We start from the raw sequence: 15,355 nt of genomic DNA, 5'->3' as shown, positions 1-15,355 counted from the left end.
ACTGCACACACAGGGTCCTCTTGTAAACACCTTGATACTCAGCAACCACCAGCTCTCCCCCATTATCCTTCCCCAGCACTTGGTTTCCAAACATGGAAGAAACAGCCCCTCCAAAAGACTGTATCTCAAACTCTCACAATGCCCACCCCATACCCAGCACAATGCAGAATTCATCAAAATCATATTTAACAGGCCCCAGAAATTTCAAACTACTAAAATTTTTCTGGTAGTGCTATCTGGATACATGCCTGTTGCATTTTAAGCTAGATGAGGTAAAATATTTGAAAGAATCCTATATTCTAGCTCTCTTAACATGATAATATATATTATTTATTATCTAAATTTGCCACATGTCAGAAAGCCACTACTCTGGTGGCAGCTCAGCAGCCTATGGAAAATGAGCCAGGACACTCAGTCTAGTTGCAGACAGCAGATGCCTGGGTCACATATCACCCATACAGGGGACAGCTCTAGAACCAGTGTCCCAGTGAGGCTCAGTCGGTGGCAAGACAGGCCAGAACAGGGAAACCTGTGACCCCGAGTAGTCAGAGTCCAGGAGCAGAGCTGGTGTGGGAGAAAGATTCCAAGGGAGACAACTGGTACTAAGGAGTTCACAGAAGAAAAAAGGAAGATTTGGGGCCTGAGGCAGCACACCACCCCAGGGAGCAGACCAGCTGAAGCTCAGTCATAAGGAACGGGACAAAAACCAGTCACCAGTGAGCCACACCAGTTCCTTTCAGGAATTAGTGGTGTTTGGATATACAAACACACATAAATACACCTAACTATGTATGAGAGAGAAACTCTAGTTAAGAAAGTATAGAATTAGGTATCTAGTCTCAGATTTAAGCCTCACAAGCTATGTGACCTTAGGCAAATCACTTACCCTCTCTCAGCCTATTTCAGCAGCTGTAAATGGAGACTTCATCTTTCACACCTGTTGCACAATGTTGTGAGGACCTGATGAAAGAACAGATGTGAACACAGTTTATAATCCACAGTACTCAAGAGCCATAGCAGGGGCTTCTTTTCTTCCTTATTAACATACCTGAGGGATGCTCTGGAAGGATCAGATTCTGTGCAGCCTTTACAAGCCCCCTTTTGCCTTGCAGTCTTCTCTCTCTCTCTCTCTCTCTCTCTCTCTCTCTCTCTCTGAAAATCATTGCTCTAGACCAACAGTGAAGCAGACATTTGATTATTCTAAGTTGACACTGGAGGCCTGGATGCCACGAGGCTCACAGATGTGCTTTCTTTAGCCTGTAGTTTGGCCTGCACAGGGTACCTCTTCTACTCCTCATGCTCCCCAAAATTACAAATATCCTGTACAACTTCTAATATTTAAAAATCAGTAGATTTCCATAAGGATATAGTTTTACAGCTTTATAACTTCCCTTGAAAACATCAAAAGATCTAGCAACAATGGATCTAAATTCCCACACGGCAACACTATGCTACAACAGTGGTTCTTAAATCGCCAAAGCGTATTAAAGCAGAGACTGCAAGTCTCCCACTTTGAGAGTTTCTGAATCAGTGGGCTGAGATGGGGCTGAAAATCTTCCATTTCTAACAGGTTTCCAGGTGATTCTGATGCTGCAGGTCCAGGGACCCATACTTTGAGAACCACTATGCTTGATCATTGCATGGGCTGCTCCCTTTACATAGGGTGTGCAACTCCCATTTGCCATAGCACCCACCACCTCCTATTGTCAGTGAGACAAGTAAGAATCTGATGTCACTTATCTGGCTTACTCTGTTGTTTTTCTTACACACACAAAGCCCTGTGACTGAATGAAACTACCTGGCCTCCTAGGCAATTGAGTTAGCAACCTCTGCTCCTTTGAGGCAAGAACTCTGACTTACCTAATACAGCACTGTCTTCTCTTTCTCCCTCTCTCCTCTCTCTTTCTCTCTTTCTCTCTCTCACACACACACACACACACACCATCCCATGCAATGTCTTACACATAGCATTTAAATATAGTAATTGATTTTAATTGCTGCCTACAGTCTAAAACTTTCAAGGCCTGAAGATAAGGGACAGAAAGACTTTTAAGCAAGGAGTTGGTGTAGTCATCTCCTCTTACCTAATAGATCCAGAGCTAAGAGCAGGGCCATGCTGCCTCAAATTTCACAGAGGTGGGAGGCAAAGAATGAAACAGATCAATGGGTCACCCATGAGTTCTCCTGAGATCCACTTGTTTAATTAGCTTCTCAATTAGTACTTATCTCAATCCTAGTACTTATCCCCAAATCCCCTAAAATTAGCTACCATCCAAGAGTATTATCAACTGAGCAATTCAACAAACTGCCTTCACTGATTGGTTTTGTTATTCACCAGCCTGAGGGCATGGGGGACACCTGGGTAATAACTTTACGTCTCTTCTTGCTTTATTTTCTATGAGCTCATTAATGAACCTGGAACAAATTCTGTGTGTGTTCCGAAATCCACTAAGTAAAGCCACTATGGAAAGCAATATGGAGGTTCCTCAAAACACTAAATATAGAATTACCATTTGATCCAGCAATCCCACTTCTAGGCATGTATCCACAAGAATTGAAACCAGTATGTCAAAGAGATATCTGCACTCCCATGTTCATTGCTGCAGTGTTCACAATAGCCAAGTTATGAAATCAACCTAAGTGACCATCAATGGACAAAAGAAAGTGGACAAATCCAAAATAAAATATGGGATATAAACACAATGAAATATTATTCAGACTTTCAAAAAAGGAAATTCTACCATTTGAGACAAAAAGGATGAACTTGGAGGACATATACGCTAGGTGAAATAAGCCAGGCAAAAAAAGACAAATACTGAATAATCTTACTTGTATGTGGAATATAAAAATGTTGAACTTATAAAAGGAGAAAATGGTAGTTACCAGAGGCTGGGAGTCTAGGGAGTGGCTGAGGAGATGTTGGTCAAAGGATATACAAAGTTAGACAGGAGGAATAATTTTTTGAAATTTATTATACAATAGCATTGTTATTATGTATTATTAACAATAGTTATAGCAATGTATTTTATATATCAAATTTGTCAAAAGAATATATTTTAAATGTTCTCAATAGAAAAAAATGGTAAGTGTGTGAGGTTATGGATATGTTAATTCACTTGGTATAATCATTCCATAACACATACATGTACTGAAACATCACAGTGTACCCCATAAATATATACAATTATTATTTCTCAATTAAATATAAAGATTTAAATTTTTAAAAACCTACCAAAATGCAGGCCAGACTCTTTCCCTTGTTCACTCCCAACTCACAAGATCTATCTCAGTTCCTTGGACCAAAGCCATGGTTTGTGTAAAATGACCCCAAATTTAACTTCCATGAAGAGTTTAAATGTTTCTCTTCTCAACAGTGAAATTGGCAGTTCATTCTAGAAACTCTATAAAAGATACCAGTCATTAAGGCAAACAAATTTTATCCTTCTTTCATGGGCTAAGAGTGAATGAAAAGAGGTGTACACCAAGGTAATTTGTGAAGGCTTGAGCACAAGTGTGACCAAAAAGGATGAAACATCTAAATTAACTGTTAGAGTCCTCTCCTGCACTGTCAAAAAGTAGCTTCAGAGCAGTATTATTATTTTATGGAAAATGGCCTGGAGGCCTATTACAACTTCCCAGGATTATACAGTTACAATCAAAGACAGAGATGAACTCATTCTCAAACCCAGAGCCTCAAAACCAATCATCATCACTCTCCGTAGGCCTTGTATCAAGGACATACCTTCTCTACAAACTGTCTCCAAAAGCTTAAGGACTTCAAGGCTGAAGACGGCTCAAAACGAAATGGAGCATGATGATTACTCCTCAAAACAAGGAGAGAGAAACAGAAAATTAAAACATAGTGTATCAGAGAAAAGACATGCAAACACACTTTTACAGTGACAAATCATTCCCAGCCCAGAAAGACTTTGCTTTAGTCTAGTTGAATGTAATAACAAATTCCAAGAAAGAATAGATCTCTCAGAAGGAGATTGGGAAGTAGAAACAAAGGTAAAAGAGTCTGAGACACAAGTTTTCAAAGCCCATCAAGCACCTCCAGGGAGAGCCTTGGCCAAGCATCCCAATCCTTAAAGAACAGAGACGCCTAAAACCTGTGAATTCCAGGAAAGCCAAAAGGAAAAGACTAACAGATTTGACCACATAAAAAGTAAACACTTCTATAAGGTAAAATATCCCATAACAAATTCAAAAGGTGAATGAATATAGACGAGGAGAAAATATTTGAACCTATGTCAGAAAAAGGGTTAATATTATTTATTGTATTATAAACATCCTTCCACGTACACACATATCATACCCTCCACCAAAAATGATCAAGGACAAACAATCCAACAGAAAAAAATAGACAGGAGGGGAAATTCACAGACAAATCATGAAACAGGAAATGCAAACATCCCAAAAACATGCAGAAAAATTCACAATCTCACCTGTAGTCAGGAAACATGCAAATCAAAATAAAGATGTATTGTTTTTATTGATCACACAGCTAGGTGGAAAAAAAACAAACTAAAAAACTAAAAATATCAGCATCACTCAGAACTGGTAGGAATATAAGGAAACAGATATGCCTCTATGTTGCTTGGGCTACATAATCCTTGGAATATAATTTAGCCATGCCTAATAAAAAATAAGTATGTTCTTTGATCTCAAATCCCTCTTTGGAGAAGTGCATATTGAGGTTATGCAGTGCCAAAAAATAACCTCAACATTCATCAACAAGAGAAATAATTGAATAAATTCCAGACATCCATATGAATATTGTGAAGTTATTAAAAAGAACAAAAATAGCATTAATTTGGGAGATAGTAAAAGGCAGTGGTAGCACTTTGGACTCAAAAGCCAGATTGCCCAAGTTCCAGTTGCTGTTCCCACAATCACTAGCTGTGAGACCTTGGGCAAATTAATCACATGTCAGTTCCTTATCTACCTGGGGACAATAGTGCCATGGTAGTTGTAGGGTAAATGAGGTGAAGCACAGGGCCTGGCATGCAGCAAGTGCTAGAGTGATGTCCATGAGATTCTGCTGGGAGACAGAGAGATGGCACAAAATGAATAGCATGAATCTATTTAAGTTAAAAAAAATTGTTTTGTACAGTGGACTCTGTGTGTGTATGGGTATGGTGTTGGTGGTGAGAGGAAAGGATGAAGTTTTAACTTTTTCTTTCCACATCTCTCTGTTCTTTGGCTTGTTACAAAGAACATGTCTTGCTTTTGTCATTTGGAAAATGATTCAATAACATTTTGGAAGTGGGGTAGATGAGCATGCTTCACAAGTACAGAGGACACAAAGGTATAATTTTTTTTTTTTTTTTTTTTGAGACGGAGTCTCGCTCTGTCGCCCAGGCTGGAGTGCAGTTGCCGGATCTCAGCTCACTGCAAGCTCCGCCTCCCAGGTTCACGCCATTCTCCTGCCTCAGCCTCCCGAGTAGCTGGGACTACAGGTGCCCGCCAGGTCGCCCGGCTAGTTTTTTGTATTTTAGTAGAGACGGGGTTTCACCATGTTAGCCAGGATGGTCTTGATCTCCTGACCTCGTGATCCGCCCGTCTCGGCCTCCCAAAGTGCTGGGATTACAGGCTTGAGCCACCGCGCCCGGCCACAAAGGTATAATTAAAGACAGGGAGTGAATCTGGAAACCGACAAGTTTGGTGTGTCTGGAGCACAGACCATGTGATGCAGAGCAGTAGGATATAAGGATGGAGAGTACATATAAAGGGTCGTGTGTTCAAGGGAGGGAGTGTAGACTTTAGCCAGATATTCATGGAAAGTTCTTAGGAAGAAAGGAATGCAAAGTATCAGCTGTGCTTTGGCAACCTGAAAAATAGATTCCACCTCCCCACTGAAACAAAACTTTCAGTGGCTCCTCTTTACTCTGTATGGGGGATAAAGTCCAAGCCTAAGTCCACGAGCCTTATCTGCAGCCTTCTCACCTCACCCTCCAGCTCTTCACTACCACCGTGCTCAGCTACCTGTGTTTCTTAGAAAACTCTGTCCTCTCCACGTCCAGACCTTGGTTCAGGTCACAGTTTCTACACACAGTACCCTTCCTCCTCATGCTGCGCTAACTCCTCAGAGCTCACCTCAATCCCCTGAGGCTGTTTCCCATCTAGATCCTCCCAGATTACACCAAGATTATCCTTAAAAAATACTTATACATTGATTTATAATTGTCAGCTTATTGTCAGCCTCCCCAACTAGACTGCAAATCTTTAAGAACTGGTACTTGATATGATTCCCTGTTGACTCCTCAATACCCAGCACAGAACACAAAGGATAGAGATCTTGAAATATTTGTGAAATAAATGAATGCTTTTAAATACATGAGCCGTCTAACGAATTTCCCTTTCTAGTACTCAATGTTTTTCAAAAAGCTTTCTGATTTAATTCACTATCCTATATATGTTAGCCCATAGGCAGAAATTTTTCAACACATCGTATCAGTGCAACTCTGAGTCCATGTGACAGTTATATTGGTCATTAGAAACTAATAAATTGGCATAGGGATTTTATATGTCACTCTTGTAACTCAGTTCATGAAAGTTCTTTACTGGAGAAAAAAAATTTCCATGTGCTGGCAAAAGCAGATTTCTTAGCATTCAAAACGAAGGGCCACAACTCTGAACTATGAAAAATTAGTATGATGAAAGGCCTTTTCTGGGTACATCTGGGCCTTGATTTAATAATTTATTCAGCAAATATTTAGTAATCCCCACCAAATGCCAACCTTTGTTCTAAGCTTTGAGGATAGACCAGGAAACAAGACAGAAAAGCTCTACCACCATGAAATCACATTCCACATTCTACTAGGGGCTAACAGACAAACAGATAACAAACATGTAAAAAATAAGATAATTTCAGGTAGTGCTACATGCTATGAAGAAAATTAAGCAGGACAGAAAATGATTAAAGTTGGGGGAGAGGAGGTGAGAGCTCTTTAGAGAGGTGGTCAGGATAAGGCTTCTCAGAGGAGAGGATATTTGAGCTGAGACTTGAGGGATAAGAACAAGTCAGCCAAGAGAAATGGGGTAGAGAATTCCAGACCTACAGAAAGAGCAAATGCAAAATCTCTAAGGTGGAAATGAGGTTAGAGTATTCAAGCAAAGACAGAAAAGCAGTATGACTGGATAATAATGAGCAAGGAAGGCAATTTGAAAGCAATCAAAGGGAAGGTATAGAATAGGTCATATAGGCCATGATAAGGAGTTTGGATTTTATTCTAATTGCAAGGCAAAGACATTAGTGAAGTACAGGAAGGGAAGTGATAGGTCTGATTTGTATTGTTAAATGGCTAATAACAGAGAATGAACTCTGACAAGACAAAAGTGGAAACCAAGACGCCAGTCGAGAAGCTGTTGTCATGGTTCAGATGAGAGCTGCTGATGGCGTGCACTAGGATAGTAGCTATAAACATGGTAGGTGGTCAGTCAGATTTGGGCTAATATCTTGGAGGGCCAACGGAACTTGATAGATTGGATACTGGAAAGAAGAGAAAAAGAAGAATCAAAGTTTTAATCTCTTGGTTCTCTCATCAGAAATTTCTACACCTGCATACCGCTAAAAGTCAATTGTTCTACTGCAGATCTTTCATTCAGCAACCATCACAATGTAAACCTAGTCAAAATTTCTGCTTCTGCATGACAATACTCGAACTATGTGTGCCAATTTATTATAGAGGATTCAAACCGTTTATTTTGCATTAAACTAAGGCTCTTAGCTTCTGAGGGTTTTGTTTGTTTTTTGCAATCTGAAAAGCAGCTCATTTTCTAAAGACCAAGTACTTATAAAACAACATCAATTTGTACCCCCTTTAAAAAGCACCATTTCTATATTAGAGATCTATAGGCACATAGCTTCTATTACAGTAATCACTTCTTTATTTTGCTTTTTAGTCTTATTTTCTCATATGATGGCCGTGTTTCATATCACAGTTTTATGAACGTTAAAACCAAGACTTAGCAAGCCAGACCACTTACAGCACAGGTAGAAACAGAATGGCAAGCTAGCTTCCTTAGAGTCAACCCTTAATGTATTCATTCATCGTCTGTGAAACTCCAGCAACAGTGAATCTCAAAGAACTGTTTAAGACTGTAGAGCAGGCCGGGCGCGGTGGCTCAAGCCTGTAATCCCAGCACTTTGGGAGGCCGAGGCGGGCAGATCACGAGGTCAGGAGATCGAGACCATCCTGGCTAACACGGTGAAACCCCGTCTCTACTAAAAAATACAAAAAAAAACTAGCCGGGCGAGGTGGCGGGCGTCTGTAGTCCCAGCTACTCGGGAGGCTGAGGCAGGAGAATGGTGTAAACCCGGGAGGTGGAGCTTGCAGTGAGCTGAGATCCGGCCACTGCACCCCAGCACTCCAGCCTGGGCGACAGAGCGAGACTCCGTCTCAAAAAAAAAAAAAAAAGACTGTAGAGCAATTTTCTTTCTCCTAAACCTAACTCTTTTGATACTTTATATATATTGCCCAGTAACAGACTCTTAGAAAACAATATTTTGAAAATATAATTACTATGTACAAATCTATGAAATGTATATAAAATATTATTAAAGGGAAAAATCAGGATTGAACATACCCTCATAGCCAAAAAGAACTTAGGAAAATTCACAGTACTTATTGCATTAACATGCACAGTACTGTTAAGGACTGAGAGTATTTAGGGATTGGAAGTAAACCACACTCCTCTTTCCCATCAAGGTATAAACCACCTGAGACACTGCATTGGATACTTGAGAGAAGAGAAAATAAAGAATCAAAGTTATGATCTTTTGGTTCCTCTCATCCGAAATTTCTGCACCTGCATGCTGCTAAAAGTCAGCTGTTCTACTGGAGAACTTTCACTCAGTAATCATAATGAAGTAAAGCTTGTCAATATTTTGTATACGTTTCATAGATTTGTATATAATTCAATCTAACACAAAAGAGTTGACAGCTGAAAACTACTACGCCTACTGATAAAGCTGATGCTGGAGACTGCATGGCAACAATGGGCCTCCCAACATCAAACTGTAGGATGAGGCAGGCTTACACGGAGGTGCTAACCGGCAGTGCAGAGCAATGGCAATCCTCCTCTCCCCTCACTTCACAGGCCTATCCTGTAAAATCTGCAGCACAAAGAAATAGGCCAGAAGGCATGATTCCTGAGAGAAGCCTGGCCCTAAGAGTAAGACTGGCCAAAGAGGCCAAAGTTTCTCACAGAGTTTCTCACCATCAGGTATCTTACTTCATGGAGAAGAGGAAGGGGTGACCCAAGAGGCCAGGACTATTAACAGGAACCCCCGTAACTACATCACATTCCCCACTCAATTTTATTCTCTTAACTTAGTAGTCTTCACACCGGTGTAAGTCTACCCTGGGGTTCCATGAGTACTTTCTAAGGAGAATACAGGCATAGGAAATTTTTAGGAAGTCTATTCCTTTATTCAACTTTCACCTATTCTTTTCCAAAATTGAGCTGCCTGAAACATGACTGAAGTTGAGATGTCACATCAATTCTATTTTACAACTCCCTTTAAAATCATTCTTTAAGCTTCAAGTCAGTGACAAGTTAAAAAAAAAAAAATCATCTTTTCCCACTTATAAAAGACAGGCATCTTCTTACCCATCCCAGATCCTTCTATAGCAAATTGCCCTAGTGTGCAAAAAAACCTCTAAGGCATACAAAGGAACAATTCCAAATACTGTCTTGAAATCCATATTTGATTTAATCAGGGTGTAAGAAACCTACATGAGGATTTCCTGGCTTTCCTCATATATATTTCTGTTAAGAGAAAAGCATGGTGCTAGAAATTGGGTATTTTGGTCTATGTTGAGGTGTTCTGAGTGTAGACACACTGGGGCAGGGCAGGGCAGGGGCTGTGCTAATTTTTGTCTAATGCCATTTCCTCTTCCATTTCCTGATGATGTCAAAGAATGCGGTTGAGAGAGCAAACAAAAATACTAAAGGAGATTGTACCCTACTTCATCCAGATAACAAACTCACAGTCAGTTTCCAGGCTCCACATATACATCTCAGAATTCAGATATGCAAGATTTGTGAAAATTATTCTGGGAAATACCAATTAGCTACAAGGCACACCTGCTCCGGAATGAGCGTATTTGATGTAAAATCTCATTCTCCTGTGTCTCAGTTGCAAATTCCACATGATTTCAAGGAAAAGAATGTAAAAAAATTCCAAATTTCCTTTCAATAGATCAGTGTCACATGAAAAAGGAACATATATAACTAGAAAGTTAATGTTTCTTATTTTCTTGAATACATATTCAGATCTTAGGAGAAAATATTCTAATTAATTTTTGTCAAAAGATTGAATACAGTACATCTATATTCATTTTTTTACCCAAATATGTCTGCTCACTGTTATTTGTTAAACATTTCTCACCTCATTATTCATTCCTACCATTCATGTAATAGACTTAGATTTAGATACATTCTTTTCTATTGTAAACAATACATTTAACAACAATCATTTATTTGCTTTTGTAAGCCCTACACCTAATTATCTTCCATCATATTTTCTCATTTTGTTACCTAGCAAAAAGTTGTATTTACCTATAAATACATGAACTAATTGAGGAGAGGGGAGCTCCATTCACTTCATTGAAAGATATATTTCCAACAAAATTTTAGTTCTCTTTAGTAATTACTTGTAAAAATTTATAATGTAGGTATGATTACTATGTACTAACAATAATTGTAATTATAATTCAAAATAAATTTTTGCCACTAAGAACCTTATAGTCATAGGAATTTTTTTAAATTACAAACTTTTTTTTTTGAGACAGTCTCTCTCTTGTCATCCAGGCTGGAATGCAATGGCATGATCTCAGCTCACTGCAACCTCCACCTCCCAGGTTCAAGCAATTCTCCTGCCTCAGCCTCCCAAGTAGCTAGGATTACAGGTGTCCACCACCACATCCAGCTAATTTCTGTATTATCAGTAGAGACGGGGGTTTCACCATGTTGGACAGGCTGGTCTCAAACTCCTGAGCTCAGAGGATCCACCCACCTCGGCCTCCCAAAGTGCTGGGATTACAGGCGTGAGCCATTGTACCCGGCCTATAAATAACTTATTATTGTGGAAAAGAATAATAGAGTAAGCAATAAAATACATTTGGGCACAAAATATATTAAAATAAAATTCTATTAGGGAAGTAGAATGAAAATACAAATTCAAATATGAAAAGGCATAATGTAAAATTTCTGTGAAAATAAATGATGCTGAGTATTCCTTTTCTATGGATTTAGATTTCATTTAGATTGCATTTTAAGTAACATAATCTTTTTTATTTTAAAATATTCACATTTATATTACGCAAAAAATTACATGTTTTGCAACTAGGGTCACAATATTTTACATGTCAACTTAAAAACTATTTTAGGGATGTGTCAGCAAAAGTATGAAGACCTTTACCTTAACCCTGTGGGCTTATCCACTGAGATCAGGTTGGGATACGGTTATTTCCTAGAGTAAGAAGTCAGCAGTCAATTGGAGTAATCCTGCTCTCATCTTCATGAGACCACTTCTCCAATACTGATTTCACCTGTTTTGTAGGACTTCTTGGGGTTACTAGTAAACTGTAGAGTCTGTCCCCAAAATGCCCTGAATGGGTCAGAACAATATATCGATTACATCAGTTCCAATGCTATTCTGTCCCCAAGGCTGTAATTCACAATATGTTCTATTGCCATCTCAAACTATGTCCTGTCAGCTTGTCCAACGTTATCAGAATTTCTAAAATGTGATCAAATACTTCAATAACTAAGAACCAAGATGTTCTCAATTTGATTTTGACCCTCTCCCAGTATTAATTTTCCAGAGAGAAATTAAAAGTTCAGAGATTAAATCACTCCGTCCTTCGAAATTATGGCCCAAAGTAATCACTACCAACTTCATGTTAAAGTCCAAAATCATTAATGGCCAACACTGAACTCTTTCACTCTGTGAATTAAAGTTCAAACAGGCTTTGTCACTCTCTGGAAGTGAACTTAGCTCCAAACCTGAAATTTCCCTTCCCCCAAGGAGCTGACGCTGTTCGGCTTACCCCAAGCCTCCCTTGGCAGGAGCAAGCTCTTTCAAAACTTGTGTGAGGTAGCAGAGGAGAAAGTACACTTTCCATGATCAGGATGGCTCCCAAAAGAAAGAGGAGAAGAAGAAGGTGGGCTGCCCAGGAGCCAAACTTACATGTCAGTAAACTCACTGGTGGCCCTGGAACAGAGCATCAAGTAATATGTTCACGGCACTCCATGTTTCAAGAAACGTGATATGGAAAAAAAAAAATGTTTTTCCCTAAAATAGGGAAAAATTACAAGAAACAATCTCTCTTATTTAAGAATTATTTATTGAATATCATGGTGCAAACTTCTGAGCTAGGTTCACTGGGAAATGCATAAGTGAGTCAAAGCTGGATGCTGCCTAACAACCAACCACTAATATTTCTAACACAATTATTATATAAGTCAGTGACTCATATTTTAGATTTTTGTTATAGCACCACCCTATTTCCAGTACCAATTTTTATATTAGTGTACAAAAGTTGATACCAAACAACTCCAAAGAGCTAAGTGACTCAGTACAGCAGAGATGTATTTCTTATTCATATACCTATGTATAGGTTAGCAGGGGGCCCTTTTCCACTTTGTCCTGTCTCCGAGACCCTGGCTGAAGGAAGCCCACACAATTTGAAACATCGCTGGAGTAGTGATTAAAGATGGCCACATTTTCTTGGAACTCTGTGGTTGACAAAAATGTTTGTAAGAAATAAAGACGGCCACAAATTCTTTGTCACTCTCCCTCCACCCCATCAAGTGTTTATTTCCTCTCCCCTTAAAATTGAGCTGGCCCTGTGACTGCTTTTACCAATACAACATGTCATTTCCAGACCTAAGACTTACAAAACCTGGAAGTTTTTGCTTTTTTGCATTTAAGAATCCTAAGCCACCATGCATGAAGTCAGGCTACTCTGCTGAAGAAGCCATGCGAATCAGAGTCTTTGGAACCGCATGGGTAAATAGAGCTCAGCTACTCTATCAACCCACTTGAGCCTCCAAAAACTCCAGCCCCAGACAATACCAGGCTGGAACCACGAGAGACCCTAAGTAAGATTAGACAACTGCCCATGAGCCTAGTCAACCCACAAAACCATTACAGATAATAAAACGGTGACTGCTTTAAACCATTAAGATTTAAGGTGCTTTGTCGTGGAACAATAGATAATTAAAATATTTCATCACTGTTGGCAGAAAGAGAGCAGGACAAATGTTCACAGGCTCTTAAAGCTTTTATTTGGAAATGACACAAGTCACTTCCAACATATTTCATTGGCCACTCTTGAGGTAAAAGGAGTAGGGAAATCCAAATTACTATGTGTGTGGAAAAAGAAATAGAAATATTTTATGGCTAGTACTAATATCTTCCAGAGAAGAGATTACAAGTAAATCAGTGAATAGATGAAGTGTCTGGGGGAAAAAGCTAACAATAGGAGAAAAGAACGTAGAGGACGGATTCTTGTAGATATCCTCTAGGCAAGGTAGGACGTAAGAGGAAAAGGAAGGTAGAAAGAAGTCCCAAAAAAAAAAAAAAAGAAGCATCCACAGAGAAAAGTAGAAACCTTGGGATCTAAAGGACAGTTTCAATAACAGAATAGTCAAGAAGAGCATAAAATGAAAGGCCAAAATGGGTGGTACAGACAAGGAACACATAGAAATTCAAAGAAGATAGGTTAATGTGGGCTGATAGAGGCCTCAGGTGGAGGTAGAATAAAAAGAATGGAAAGGCAATGGAATTTGTATGGTTGGAAATAAGAAGGGCATGCTCAGTGAGGAAACAGCATGAGTCAAGTCCTAGAGTGGGGAATGCACATAGCATATATGGGGCAAGGGACTAGGTATTTTAAGGGGAAATGTATCATTTAATAGAGGGTATCCAAGGGATTGTTTGCTGGAGAACGGGAAGGCAGGCAGGGAAGGGACTTACGAAGGCCCTTAAGTGCAAACTGAGCTTTCTGAGTTGTCTTCTTTAAATTACAGAGCACCCCCGGAGATTGGTGTCTGAGCAAAGGAAATCAGAACACAGGTCTAGTCTCTTCGTGTGGGAATGAAATAGGAAAAGACTGACAGCAAGTCAGCAATCGGAAAGTTATTGCAGTACTCAAAGCAGAAGTATCCTATTGGGACAAGAGCTTGTTACTTACAGTGGAAAATAAGAACTCCCAACTAGTCCAGTTCAAGGGGCTTACAATGAGAATCAAAAAAGCTGGGGTTTCCGGGAGGCTTCAAGTGTGAAGAAGTCGAGACACTATTTTATCAAGGGTATAAAGGAAAACTTTTTACTTCACATGGCAGCCAATGTTGGTTAGCTACCCAACATTCCCCACCTCATTTCCTTGAAAACAGAACTTTAATACTGTCCAATTCCTCTCTTCCCTCCAAACCAACTGGAAAAGAAACCTACACACACATAATTCAGCCCCAAGGTAAATCCTGAGGTTCTAAGCTAGTGGTTCTCAACCAGTAGCACACTTCTGGGGGGTGGGAGGGGAAAGGGTTGCATTATGGTGTCACAATGCCTGAGGTGTGCTACTGACATTTAGTTGGAAGGAACCAGAGATGGTAAATGTCCAGCAATGCTCAACACAGTCCTGAATAAGAACTAGAAAAATCAGATAAACACTAGGCAATCATGGATGTCCCATGCTTCTTGTCTGTTACTGCTCTAGGGACAGCTAATAGCCCAGTTCTGGTCAATAAGATATAAGGAGTGGTCTGCTTCTGGGGTGCTTTCTTCCTTCCTATCCATGTTGTTCCAACTGTATATGGCTCTTGGGACTGCTATAGCTATCTTCTCCTCAAAACCAGTTTCTTCTTTATCTTCCTATTTCCTTCACTGGCACCTCCCATTTTCTGTTACTAAGTCCTAAAGCAATTTTGACTTCTCCTAACCCTTAACCTTAAGGTGACTATTCCTTTAGGTTTGCCTGGGATAAACTGATTTAACTCCTGTTCTCTAGCTGTAATTATTAATGCCCTACTTTACTTTCAAGTGTTCCATATTGAAGGATAGAGTATATGGTTATTCATTACCAGTTGTGTCGCTCCCCTCAAGTACCTCTAATGCAGGGCTCAGCAATATGGCTTTTAAGTTGTTTCTGCACCTTTCCAAGACTAAAAAATAAAAGTTTTTACATATTTAAATGGTTTTTTAAAAATCAAAAGAATAGCTGGGCACAGTGGCTCACGCCTGTAATCCCAGCACTTTGGGAGGTGGAGACGGGCGGATCACGAGGTCAGGAGATCGAGACTATCCTGGCTAACACGGTGAAACCCCGTCTCTACTGAA

The 15,355-nt window shown here is 39.6% G+C and overlaps 1 long non-coding RNA gene across 6 annotated transcripts in view; it reads right to left on the bottom strand.

The window, feature by feature from the left end:
- The window catches only part of LOC108513381 (uncharacterized), a 288,015-nt gene extending 272,795 nt beyond the window's left edge, over positions 1–15,220 (bottom strand). For 3 of the 6 annotated variants that reach the window (XR_001880878.1, XR_001880877.1, XR_001880880.1), the window contains exons 1-2: positions 14,211–15,220; positions 887–960 (exon numbers count right to left, since the gene is read on the bottom strand). This is a non-coding gene — a long non-coding RNA (uncharacterized LOC108513381). Of the gene's footprint in view, positions 1–886; positions 961–1,048; positions 1,159–3,742; positions 4,018–11,431; positions 11,591–14,210 lie in introns of those variants that run through there. The other 3 variants (XR_001880882.1, XR_001880881.1, XR_001880879.1) reach the window with 3 other exon arrangements.
- Between the last annotated feature and the right edge of the window lie 135 nt (positions 15,221–15,355).

The sequence above is a fragment of the Rhinopithecus bieti genome, unplaced genomic scaffold, assembly GCF_001698545.2.
Source record: "Rhinopithecus bieti isolate Rb0 unplaced genomic scaffold, ASM169854v2 scaffold_32092, whole genome shotgun sequence".
Classification (NCBI taxonomy): Eukaryota; Metazoa; Chordata; class Mammalia; order Primates; family Cercopithecidae; genus Rhinopithecus; species Rhinopithecus bieti.
The sequence above is the reverse complement of the archived record's forward strand: the minus strand, read 5'-3'. Positions and strand labels throughout refer to the sequence as shown.